We start from the raw sequence: 12,896 nt of genomic DNA on the forward strand, positions 1-12,896 counted from the left end.
TTACTAACTTGTTGCTGCACAATTATTAATGGGATTTTTATTGGTTCCCAAACTATTTAATTTAATTAAAGAACCACCATACTGTAACTCAGAGAGTGTGCAAATCAAACCCTTAAGGGTCCATTTGGTTCAATTTTACATTCAGAGTTATTTGGAACCCCCTCAAGGGACACTTGAGGGTCCCTGGACCCCACTTTGAGAACCACTATCCTAGGTTATTTAAAAATTACACACTGGACTGGTATCGGTACATCTCTAATTACTTCAGTAGACCTCTAGAATGAAAACAGTGAATTGACATTTTATTATATCATCGCTGTTGGGCAGAAACCTCATAGAATTGTCATGCAAAAGCAGCAAACATGGCAGATCTACAAGCTCACAGTGTCACAATGCACAAATATTATATATTTTATTAAATGATATATACTTTAACATTGTATACATTTACATTCCTTCCATGCAGGGAATGAAATCCAGTTCACCCACTATTATTTGAGTTTAACCACCTGTTTGACACCAATTAAAATGTTAAAAGCTGTAATTCCATAAGTTGTGTATCCTGCCTGAGATTCCAGCACGTGGCTACCGCATTGGGAGAGTGAAGTTCTCCTAGAACACTATTCCAACTAAGACGGAATCCCTGCTTGGCCAGAGGGCTTATGAGCTTCATGCAGTACTACTTGTCAACCAGTAGGTGTCCTACCTTGACACCAACTATTATATTAACATGCGCTACTCACTGATTCAAATAATGCTTTATTCATTCAAATATGTCCTGGATTGCAGCTTTAATTGTTAATATCCAACATAAGAATATGTCAAATGAATTGAATTTCGTATGAAAATACGAGCTGATTTGAGGTGAATTTCTTCTCTTTTGTGTGAAATGCCATTTCATAAGATATGATTCTCATCCCTCATTGCCATGTGTAACTTTCTTTTATTTTTCTCACATAGGCCAATGTCTTTACACCACTACACAATTGTCCTAAACCTGAGATGAATATTTGGAATTATAATGATTATGCGGGTTGTTCTATAATACAGTGTATGAATTAAGCTTCATTAAATCTCTTTAAAGAGTCAGACCATAATGAATAGTTACGGCTTGAGAGGCCATGGCTCCATGATGCAGTGACTATTCAACAAGAATGAACGATTACATTTGAACCCTTTTCCATTATTTATTTATCTCCATAGATAGAGCATCTCTGAATATGAATTCATCTTTTTCACCAACTTGGGGAAAAACTGTCCTTATCTTAGATATTTCCTTTCACAAGCAGAAGAGCAGATCAAAATACTTGATTACTTGATAATGACTAACTAAAAAAGGTATTTGTAATTATGTGATGCATTGAATTGTTCAAAATAGATAGATATTGGAAAATATGAGTGTAATGCAAATAGTTAATTCACACCTAGAGTTAATTTAACACTGGATTTTACTGGACATATTCTCATGAATATTACACAGCTGCTTTTTACTGAATAATTGTCCATAATTAGTAGGTATGGAATGTTATATATACATGATTTAATAATTCTGTACTCAACCAAATCCATATATAACCACATTAGTCACCAGTTGACTGAATACACATTTTATTGTTGGTATACCGTATATGTGAACATGTCATGCACCTTTAAACACAAAACATAACCCATTAAAGAAATGCATGATAATAATGTAGCTGCCAGCACATATTATTCCAGTTCATATTACAGGTGGTGTATGTTATTATTTTGTAGAAAAATAAGTGTTAAAATGCTCTATATTCTGATTGTAATCATTGTTATAGATGGACTGCATTTGACTGTTAGAAATAAAACATAATTTGCTCAGCCACTGCCAGCGATCTTCAAGTGTTTTCACTAACCTTTGAAAAATCATAGAATATTTATCTCCAGGATGATCGATCCCCCGATCGCTTTAAAAGACGTATCCGAGTTATAATAGCGACTTTATCACGTTGTAAAGTGCTTTACAATGTATTTATTGCTCAAGGACACTTCAAAAGGAAGCAAGGAGGAGCTGGAGATCAAATCTGGAAGCTTCTGATTCCAAGACACCCGCTCTACATCTTGAAACAAATATTCTGATTCTAAACGATAGCAATGATTACTATCACAATATAGAGCATTAACTTTTTAACAAAAACCAAAACAAATATCACTTACACCACCTTACAAGTGCTGCTTGTTTTGGACAGCTGGTATAGATAAGGAATAAAAACATGTTAATAATAATAATATAATTATAATGATGATCATTGATGAATACGTATGTCTGACTAGAGCAGTACAACACATACTGGCATCACATAGACACACTACCAGTAATGATGTGCTGCTAGAGCCACACACACACACACACACACACACACACACACACACACACACACACGCACACACACGCACACACACACACACACACACACACACGTCAATGTTTTAAAATCTCTCAGTTACGATCAGTCATGGTTAAATACACAAAATCAAACATTGGGAAACATTTCTTCATGTTGACGCCATGGGTGTCATGGGTCGAGGTTTTGTGGCTGTCTCTGATGGCCATTCTGGATTTCTTTTGTGCTTAACCCCCCGCCACCTTATTACTTCCTTGTTTCCCACCTCACCTACTGTGTCTGATCTTTAATTGCCCTGATTGAGTTTGCCTGTGCACTTAAACCCTGCTTTTTCCTCATTTCAGTGCTTAGTCTCTGTGTGTGTGACTGTGTGTGTTTGGCCCCAGTTCTCTTATGCCATTGCTGATACAAGTGATTCTGGACTTTGCCTTTTGTGATTTTTGTGTATTGGATTTTGTGTTGGACATTTAGCCTACTGGGGAACTTTTGAGTGGTTTGGATTAACCTTTTGTTTTTTTCAGACAATTTGAATGACTTTTGTCAAATTCAGGGCACGCTGATTTTTTTTTAGATTAAAGTTCTACTTTGTTTATGGAAATTAAATTATTTGTATTATCACCCTTTGAGAACTCTTAGGGTAGTTTTTTTCCCTCAGCCTGACCGTGCTGAGGCCGGGTTTTTCCCCCGGTCCTGACAATGGGAAACATAGTGGTGCAATACACATTCAGAGGAACAGGACATTAATACAATGTACCACATGTGTTGTGCTTACAGCCAAACCACAGGTCACTAGCATGGTGAAGGAGAGGGCAGCTACACAGTCAAATTCTGAGTGATAATTTAACTCAGGGTGTACAAACAGAACCAAATGGACCCATAGCGGTCCATGTGGTTCCATTTGTACACTCTGGACCCAATCTTCCACCCGGCACAAGACAGCTCAAAAGAGGCAGCGGAAATTATCATTATTTCCACGTTTAATCCAACCGGCGCAGTTGTCATTTCTACGCATGGGTGGCATCCGCGTTGTTTAGATATCAAATGATCTTGTACTTATTGTGGTCTGGAGCAATGCTATCTTAGGCATAGAGTTTGCACTTTGCGCTAAGACCAGCTTCAAGTTGGTCTTATCAGCCAGCGCAGTGATGGCGCAGATATTTCCTCAGTATCTAGATAGCGCAGCGCTCAACACATTAACAAGTCACAAATTCGGGGCACCCAGCGCACGGATCACGCAGCCATCCACCGTGCTTTAATGTGTGGTTTAAAAACAACCTAACTGAGAGTGAACATATCATTACTGAGTTGATATGTGAACTTTTCACAGATGTCTCTTGGAGAAAGATGTGATACAATGCAGTAACACTTATGTTCAACATGGCAGTTGACATTTCTGCGTGACTCTGCACTGAGGTGCAAAAGATTATTAATGATCTATAGGCCAGATTATCAATGTATCGCATTGGGTAACTAAGTGCCCGTTTCCTTTGCACAGAGACAAGTGGTGAGGAGAGAGGGAGGGAGAAAGGGAGAGAAAAATAGATGCATTTACTTAGTAGTGGCCAACACGTTATTACAGAATATCTTCAAATACCTCTCATCCTGTAAGAATGACGTGAAACCATTGCCTTTCTTCTTTATCTGTCTCTGCTCAATGGACAGCAGTTAACAGTCGTTAATATCCATAGAGCTCCAATTCAAGGACGCACAGGCACACGGGCCGCATCATCTTTGTCATGCTTTAATTGGTGGTTTAAATAAATAACATAACAGAGAATGAGCAAGTGATTATTAAGTTGATATGTCAAGATATCACAGATGTTTTTTTTACATTATTAATATTGCTAGATGGGCCCACACTTTTCTTCAGGAGACAATTAAGTATTAACGGTATTATTTATTAGGATTTCACTGATGTTTAGGGCTGCAACTATTGATTTTTTTTTTGTATCTATTTAGTCGATTTTTTATAAATAGACTAAATCTATTAGTCTGATTAACCACTTAAGCTGCACTTAATAGTTCATTGTACAACAGTGTCGCACAAAAAGAGCGAATATAGCTGCTATTTACTTCTTGTTTCAGCTAAATTGTAAATTTGCTGCCCAATTTTCATTTTTTTGTATTCAAATTGATTAATTTTAATAATGAATTAAGTTGAATAGTTCAATTAACTGCTGCACCCTTAGTGATATTTAAATGATGTTTTTGTAACTGATTAAATGAGTACACAGAAAACTGCCAAAACCGAGCACATTTCCATCTATAAAGGCCAAACCTTGCATAATGTATAATAACTTACACAAAAATAGGGATGCCATGTTGAAAAGGGGTTAGACGTCGAGACACGTGCCATAATTGCCAATAGGCCCTACTGATAACCAATATATAAAAGTCAAATAACAGATCGACATCAACCACACCAATACATGGGCCAGGCTTAAATGTAGTGTTACCTATACCAGAGACTTCAGCAGCATCAGGGGTGTGTGTGGGCGGAGCGCCAAGGGCTCACGGTAGCAGCACAAGATGATTTGGAGTTTAACAACACATATCTGCAAAACATGATGTGCTGCTAAAGCGAAGCCTGGACACGACAGTCTTTCTTGAGTTGTCCTCTCCTAGGACAGTGGGGACAGTCTTTGAGTTTGACCGGTGAGGAGAGGCTTGTCTTTGTTGGTACGGTGCAAGAACAGCATTCTCCATTGCCGTGGCTGGAAACCGGAGTTGAACTGTTGGGAGATAAGAGTAAAGAATACACTGTTCAATACAATTTTAACCACTTGAACCCTAGTGTCCCCACTCTGGGGAAGAACATTGGGCAAAGATAGCACATATACATGCTCGTTGATCTTATAGAGCTTGTAGAAGACTGGTCTGTACACTTTGTTTATTTATTTATTTCAATTTAGAGTAGCCAATTTAGTCTTAATTCTTCCCCTTTGTTGTCACAGCTGTTGTACCCTCCTGGCTCAGCCACCAGTGAGGAGCCCCCACCAGGAGGACGTGGAGCTTCCGTCCAACTCCTCCTGTTTAACATTCCTTACTGACAAAGATCACCGTCCCCCTCGCCTGGCTTTCCTCCCATGAACACGGCTAGACCGGTAGATGCTCAACAAAGCCGGATGCACGGCAGTGGATTCGAACCCTTTGACTCCACACGGTCGGTGGTGGACAGAAAATTAACCCCTGCACCACCCGAGCGCCCCTCACTCTGTGTGGTCTGTGCCGTTGAACAGGTTGCTGTTTCGTTTGTTTTATAAGTGGCCGATTAACATGAATAAATGATGTACTCGTACACCTGTTTACTGAAAGTTGTATGCTGCAAGAAAACACTTGAGAATATAGCACTTCACCAAAAAAACTGAAAAAGCCAATAAAGTACATGTTAAGCACCTGAACTCTCCCTATTCTGGGGCGAACATTTGGCTAAAATACTCTAATCTACAAGCTCAGAACTTGACACAACGCAACATATTGTGAGCAATTATGAAAAATTTCACCTGCTTTAAACCTGTGATGTGACGTGACAATGAAGCTGAAGCTTCAGTGAAATTTAAGTTTGTAGATCAGTTATTTTAAGGATATTTAGTCATGGAAAATACTATTGGACCTAATAGAGAGCCCAGGGGGGACCCCGATCAACGATGTAATAATTTACTATGTAAACAGGGTTTAAATAAGAAAACCACGTATAACATAAGCTAAAAATAAATAAGGCGGAAAAGAGTAAAAACAAAAAAATTGAGCTAAGAAAACCAGACAGTATAATTAAAATTCCATGTGTATTTTCATGTGACATTGCAACACAGCACGTTTACAGAAAGTTGAGAAATGTAACACAGACAAAATGGAAGAACTGTGAGTGGACAAAATGGAGGAAGAGACCTGATACCTTTGCAAAATTCTGAATGTAAGTTTAATGAGACTGAAATAAGAGTAGTTAAACTAACTATAAGGTCTTCACAAAACAAGCTGTATTTTTGTAGCATGTCTTTGTGTTTTAGTCCACCCTCCCACCCTTCCCATCATCAATTTTTGGTTTTTATCTATATGCAAATTATTATTAAGCCAAATTCCATTGATTTCTTGTAGTTTAATGTGAATTGAGTTACATATTGTCATCATCATTATCAGTATCATCATCATTTTCATTACTATCATTATTATTTTCACAAGCAGCTATTTTCATTTTAATTGTATTACACCTGTTTGTTTGTTTTCAGAATCTAAAGAACATAATTTAATGATGTCCAATTCAATTCAATAATTGAAAATATTTAATATTATAAATGCTTTTAGACTGGGGGGGGGTTACATTTTACCAGCAGCTGAGAATAAACTCCTCATTTGTAACCCTGTACAAATGGAACCAAATGGACCCGTGCGGGTCCATTTGGTTCCATTTGTACACTCTCACAGAGCTGCATTAACTGTGTGTAGTTCACAGAGTTACATTAACTGTGTGTAGTACACACAGTTAATTAAATACTCAGGATTTAGTGTGTGAATGCTGAGCTCAGCATGTGGAGTAAATGATAGTATAGAAAAAGAACCATATCTCACAAAAACCCTAAATAAAATATACCAAGTCAAATGGCAGCATAATTATAGACTGTGTAAAAAAAAATTAAAAAAATAGAGTAATGCATTTCAAGAGACATTATGAATATTGGGGCTTTGTAAGCCAGCATTGTACAATGACGTTAATACAGGGTCATGTGGTTCATCAGACTCATCGATTTAGTCTATTATAATTCTATTAGAAAAGAAAATTGTGTCGTTTCAAAGGAAAAACACTAAATCCTTCTTCTTGATTATTCGATTAACCTACTTGAGCAAGATGATGACGAATTAAATATCAGCTTGGATATATTTTTGGTTAATTGCCCAGCTCTAGATAAGCACACACTAATGACCAATTTAAATAAATGATCAGAGAAAGGTTAAGTAAAAAAGGACACCAACTTCTACAAGACAAGAATGAAACTGAGGATCTCTCTGTGTGTGTGTGTGTGTGTGTGTGTGTGTGTGTGTGTGTGTGTGTGTGTGTGTGTGTGTGTGTGTGTGTGTGTGTGTGTGTGTGTGTGTGTGTGTGTGTGTGTGTGTGTGTGTGTGTTAGATGTGGCCCTTACAGGGAATTAACTAGAGCTAAAATCTAACCCTAATGCTAGCCTACTGAATCGAACTCAGAGAGTGTACAAATGTAACCAAATGCACCCGTAAGGGTCCATTTGGTTACATTTGCACAAAGAGTTACACTTTTTACACGTTTTTTGGGGGGTTGAAAGGTGTGTAAGCCCAACTGTAAACAGCATAAATATTTGCAGTGGTGGAAGAAGCACAGACATCTTTTACTTAAGTGAATACCACAATGTAGAAATACTCTGTAAGTAGAAGTTCTGTATTCAGTCTTTTCTTGGGTAAAAGTACAAAAGTATTGGCATCAAAATATACTTGAAGTACCTTGCAAAAGTACTCCGCATGCAGAGTGTCCAATTTCAGAATCATACATTTTATTGTATTATAATAAGTGATGTATTCATGTAGTTCGTGTTGAAGCTGATAAAGGAGAGGCCTATTTTATCTATTGTAGTATTAATCACAGTCACATTGTGAGCTTGTAGATCTGCTATTTTCACTATTTTATTTGAAAAATAATCGTTCATTAATCGTAATCAAGGCAATAAAAAAAAAATTGGGCTATTGATTTCAAGCCATATGGCCCATCCCTCCCATCAGTATCCAAGTCTAAAATACCTCATAATGTATTTGTTAATTATATTTTATATTTTTAATCTCAACCTGCCTGGTAACTTAAGTGTCAGATAAATGTAGTCGAGTAGAAATTGCATTTGCCTCCAAAATGTAGTAGGCCTATGTGGAGTATAAGTATAATAATACAGAAATGCAAGCAAAACAACAAAACCTTTCATAATAATGTAAATGACTACATTAATTATCATCTACATTTATGTTTTTTTGCGTGTGCGTGTGTGTTTTAATTAGATTTCTGCAGCAGTCTGTTGAACAGAATGAACACTCAATCTGGAGTTTTCATTTAACCCATAAGTGTTATAATTTCAGGGTTAAATTAACCCTGTGTTACTGTATACCTAACTAACTAGACACATAATTATTACGAAGGACAGGTTCAACATAAAAGTACAAATAATTGTTAGATACTTCATTTGATAAGAGAGGTCTTTTACAAAACAATCCTCAGTCTTAATTTAACCATTTGTAACTGAGAGGGTTCAAATGGAACCATTTGCTCAGAGTTAAATTAACACTGAGAATTTGTCTGTGCAGTGTACCACGCCCGCCCTACTGTACACTGAAAATTACCACACTAAGAAAAGTTTGCTTCAAAAATAGACATATTTTGCCCCAATTAGCCAGGAATAATAATATTCAAAGTACATTTTCTTCCCCCTTTTGTAATGTTTGATCACACATTTCAAAGACAAAATGAAACACACATAGTGTGAGAAAATAAAGTGGGGGGAAAGCCAGGCCCAGGGTCAAAAACGCACACATTGACTTGCTAATGACAACTCGCAGTGGAACAGGCTTTAAAAAGGCCTTCATTTAGCTGTTATAGCGAACACCGTGTCTTATGAACACTGTACAATTACATGAGCTTTAATATTAGATCATGAAGCAAGTATTCACATCAATACAGCAGCAAGCAAGTGAAGCAACTGCAATTCACATTCACACTCCTACTGAAATTCACTGAAAAGGATAGATGAGAGAGAGACAGAGAGACAGAGAGAGAGAGAGACAGAGAGAGACACACACACACAGAAAGACAGAGAGATACAGAGAGAGTGTGGTGGGGCGAGAGAGAAGAAATAAGTGTGATAGAGTGTGGTTGAGGGAAAGAGAAAAAGCGAGAGAAAAAGCGAGTGAGAGGGAGGCTCTCTCTCTCTTTCTCTCTCTCTCTCTTCCCCACTGAGGCCTGCTCACAGTAACTGGGGCCATTTTAAACAGCTTTGAAGCAGAGAGAGAGAGAGAGAGAGAGAGAGAGAGAGAGAGGAAAAACGCTGACTTACCGTGGACTGCTGGATAATGTTATTATAAAAACAAAATCAATGAGGGCAAGAAGGGGTTTCTTAGCCAATTACTACCACAACCGCCACCCCCCACACTATAATTATCTAGAGCTCTACCCCCCCCCCCCCCCCCACACACACACACACACACACACACACACACACACACACACACACACACACACACACACACACACACACACACACACACACACACACACACACACACACACACACACACACAGTTAAGTGTCACCTTCCAGCTGTGTAAAGCAGTGTGTCTTTCGTGTAGTGTAGATGGTGTCAGCAAGAGGCCAGTGTCACTAAACTCACAAAAAACTGCTGCTCATAACCCAAAGAAACGAAGCTACTGGAAGTAACACTGTAACACACAATCTAACATTACAACAGCTGAACAAACAGCACAACATCCTTTAAGCTACGACACACGCAAGGGCGCGCACGCGCACACACACACACACACACACACACACACACACACACACACACACACACAGGGTAATACAAATGAAAAGGGAAAAAACTATGTCACACACACACAAAGACAAACACACACACACACACACACACACGCACACACACGCACACACACACACACGCACGCACGCACACGCACGCACGCAACAAACACGTATGAATGGGAATATAATATATACTCAGGCTAATATCAGATGAGGGAAGAAAAAAAAGAAAAGAAAAAAAAAAAGGTATGTGAATGGAGCCGGTTGCTTCTTTTCCTAGTTGGGGAGGGCGTCCCGAAAAATTGGCCCCCGAAAAACTTACTGTCCCCCCCCCTCTACTCCACTGACTGTAGCTAGCTGGTCCCCTTTTCATCTACCTTGTCTCTGTCTGTCTGCCTATCTGTCTGTCTGTCTGTAATATCTTGAGGTCTCAGTCTCCAGTGTGTCGTGCTGCCTCGGTGCTAAGTGAGAGACTGAGACCGACCGAGCAGGCATAAGAACCCTATAGCCTTGTTTCCCGGCCATCACTTTCTACAATAAAAATCAACATTTTTGGGGGCACCGAAAAATCAGGAAAAAAATCGGGGCGTCCCCCGGGCCCGGTGCGACACAGGTGTGAAATTGGGGGTCTCCCGGTGCCACCGTTGGGCGGCAAAAAATTATTTTGCGCCGGGGCAATGAATGGGGGCTGCGAGTCGACTAGTGCAGTTTGCCTCCACTCGCTCAGCGCTGGCTTGTACACTTGCCAAACTTCTCTCTGGTCGGCCAGGGAGCGGAGAGGGAGAGGGAGGTAGGGAGGGAGGGAGGGAGGGAGAGAGGGAGAAATAGAGACAAGCGTCAGGGAGTGAGGGGGAAAGAGGGAGAGGGGAGAAAGAGAGAGGGAGAGAGAGAGAAAAACCTAGGGGAATAAAATAAGGAAAGTGTGTCTGCCTGAGTAAGTTGCGTGCATTTAAAAAAAGACAGTGACATTTGTGAGGCATTTCTGCCTGCACAGTAAAATCCTTAGTATCGCTTTCATTCCGAAGAGGAACGGAATGGACCCTTTTCGTTCCGTTTGTGCTCTCTTCGGAGTTAGGCTCTCACCACAAAAACCAGAGCACATGAGGACGGCAAAATACTTTTTTTTGTTAAAAGCAGCCAGCCCTGGTTTTCATACAGTAAAACACACGACAAAATGCAAGAACGGGCGAGTGGAGAGGGAGGGGGGGGGGGAGATCTTTAGGGGGAAAAAAGAGGTTTGCACATTGTAGGAGGCTTGTCTGGTCTGTTGTGGACTTGCCAATAATGTAATTTGGTCATGAGATGAGGAGTGTGTGCTCTTTGTGCGAGGAGCCCACACAGAGAAGGGAGGGGAGCCCGTCCCCTCATCGTGGCGAAAGTGCTGCTATCAAACTACACGGTTTTACTAAACGACATGGAGGCAGTACCCCCACCCCCTACCCCCACCCGTCCCCACCTCTCCCTCTCTCTCTCAAACACACACACACACACACACACACACACACACACACACACACACACACACACATGTTTGTATTACTGTACTTGTGAGGACACCAAAAGTTTAGGATGGTGATTTTAGAAACGCCATGTTTTCTGTTTTTCGCCATTTTAACCCTAGCCCTTAAGCCGAAAATAGCCAATCTAAAGCTCACAATGTGTCACACTGCGATGCGTTGGGAGCTTGTATATCGCCCATTTTTGTTGCACGACACCAGCGCGCAAGCAAGTAGAAATCTGGCATAACTCCAACCCTAACCTCTAAACGTATAATCTAATCCTAAATCCAATCTGAATATTTTCCTAATTGTGAAAACCTAACTCTAAAAATCGTTTTTAATAATAAAAACAACAATTTCTCTCGTTAGGACGGTAGGACCAGGAAAATTGTCCTTGAATTTTCTATTTCTCTAATTCTACTATACTTGTGGGGACATTAGGTCCTTACAAGTATAGTAATACTAAGTACAGACACAGACACACTCACACACACACACACACACACACACACACACACACACACACACACACACACACACACACACACACACTCACACACACAATACTGAGTGTGATACACACACATCTAGACTATATAATGACGAGGCTTTTACTCTCGGGGATGATCAGAGATATAATAAGTAGTTCACACAGCACCGCGTACGCTTAGAGGTGAAACGATTGTAGCGTTGAGCTGGCAGAGAGAGGGGGGCTTCCTCTCTGTGTCTGCACACACACACACACACACACACACACACACACACACACACACACACACACACACACGCTGAATTTAAACGAGATACATAAAGAAAGCGGGGCCGCACACTCCAGCCCAACCGACCACAAATTAATGTAATAACCTGCCTTCAAATACTTCACCCTCATTTATGATAAGAACTGAGTCGGGACCCCCAGACACGAGTGCACAGATGTTGTTCATTTAACTCTAGGGTCCATATGTTTACACGTGTACCTTCTCAGAGTTAAAATGTATAAATGAACACTGAGAATTTTACTGTCTGTCTGTGATGATGATGTACTAGCTTGAATCAGCCTTTATTGAAATGTTTTGCTTTACTTGGTGCCTTAACTACACTATTATAGTCATGATTATGATAAATAACAGTAACATTACTTTACCCTGGTACAAATGATCATTGACTATAACATAACTCATAGTACACACACATATTAATGCACTTCTATTTCATAGCCTGGTCCATATCACAACTTTACTGTATGGTGTGATGAACATTGGAGATGGTAACAAAAGAACATTATTAATAGAATGTGGAATCTAGAACAGAGTAATTGCTAATATACGAGTAGTTTAGCTTTAATTTCCCCCTGCTTTTTGCTAAATTCATCTGAATTTAATACCTTATTACAAGGTCAACTTCAAAATATGTAAGAGGAGATAGATAGCAAGGCAAGTTATTATGTATTCACCAACACCTATCTGGGCACTATATGCTACAGAT

This window comes from Gymnoscopelus braueri (genome assembly GCF_963280865.1).
Source record: "Gymnoscopelus braueri genome assembly, chromosome: 15".
In the NCBI taxonomy this organism is placed as follows: Eukaryota; Metazoa; Chordata; class Actinopteri; order Myctophiformes; family Myctophidae; genus Gymnoscopelus; species Gymnoscopelus braueri.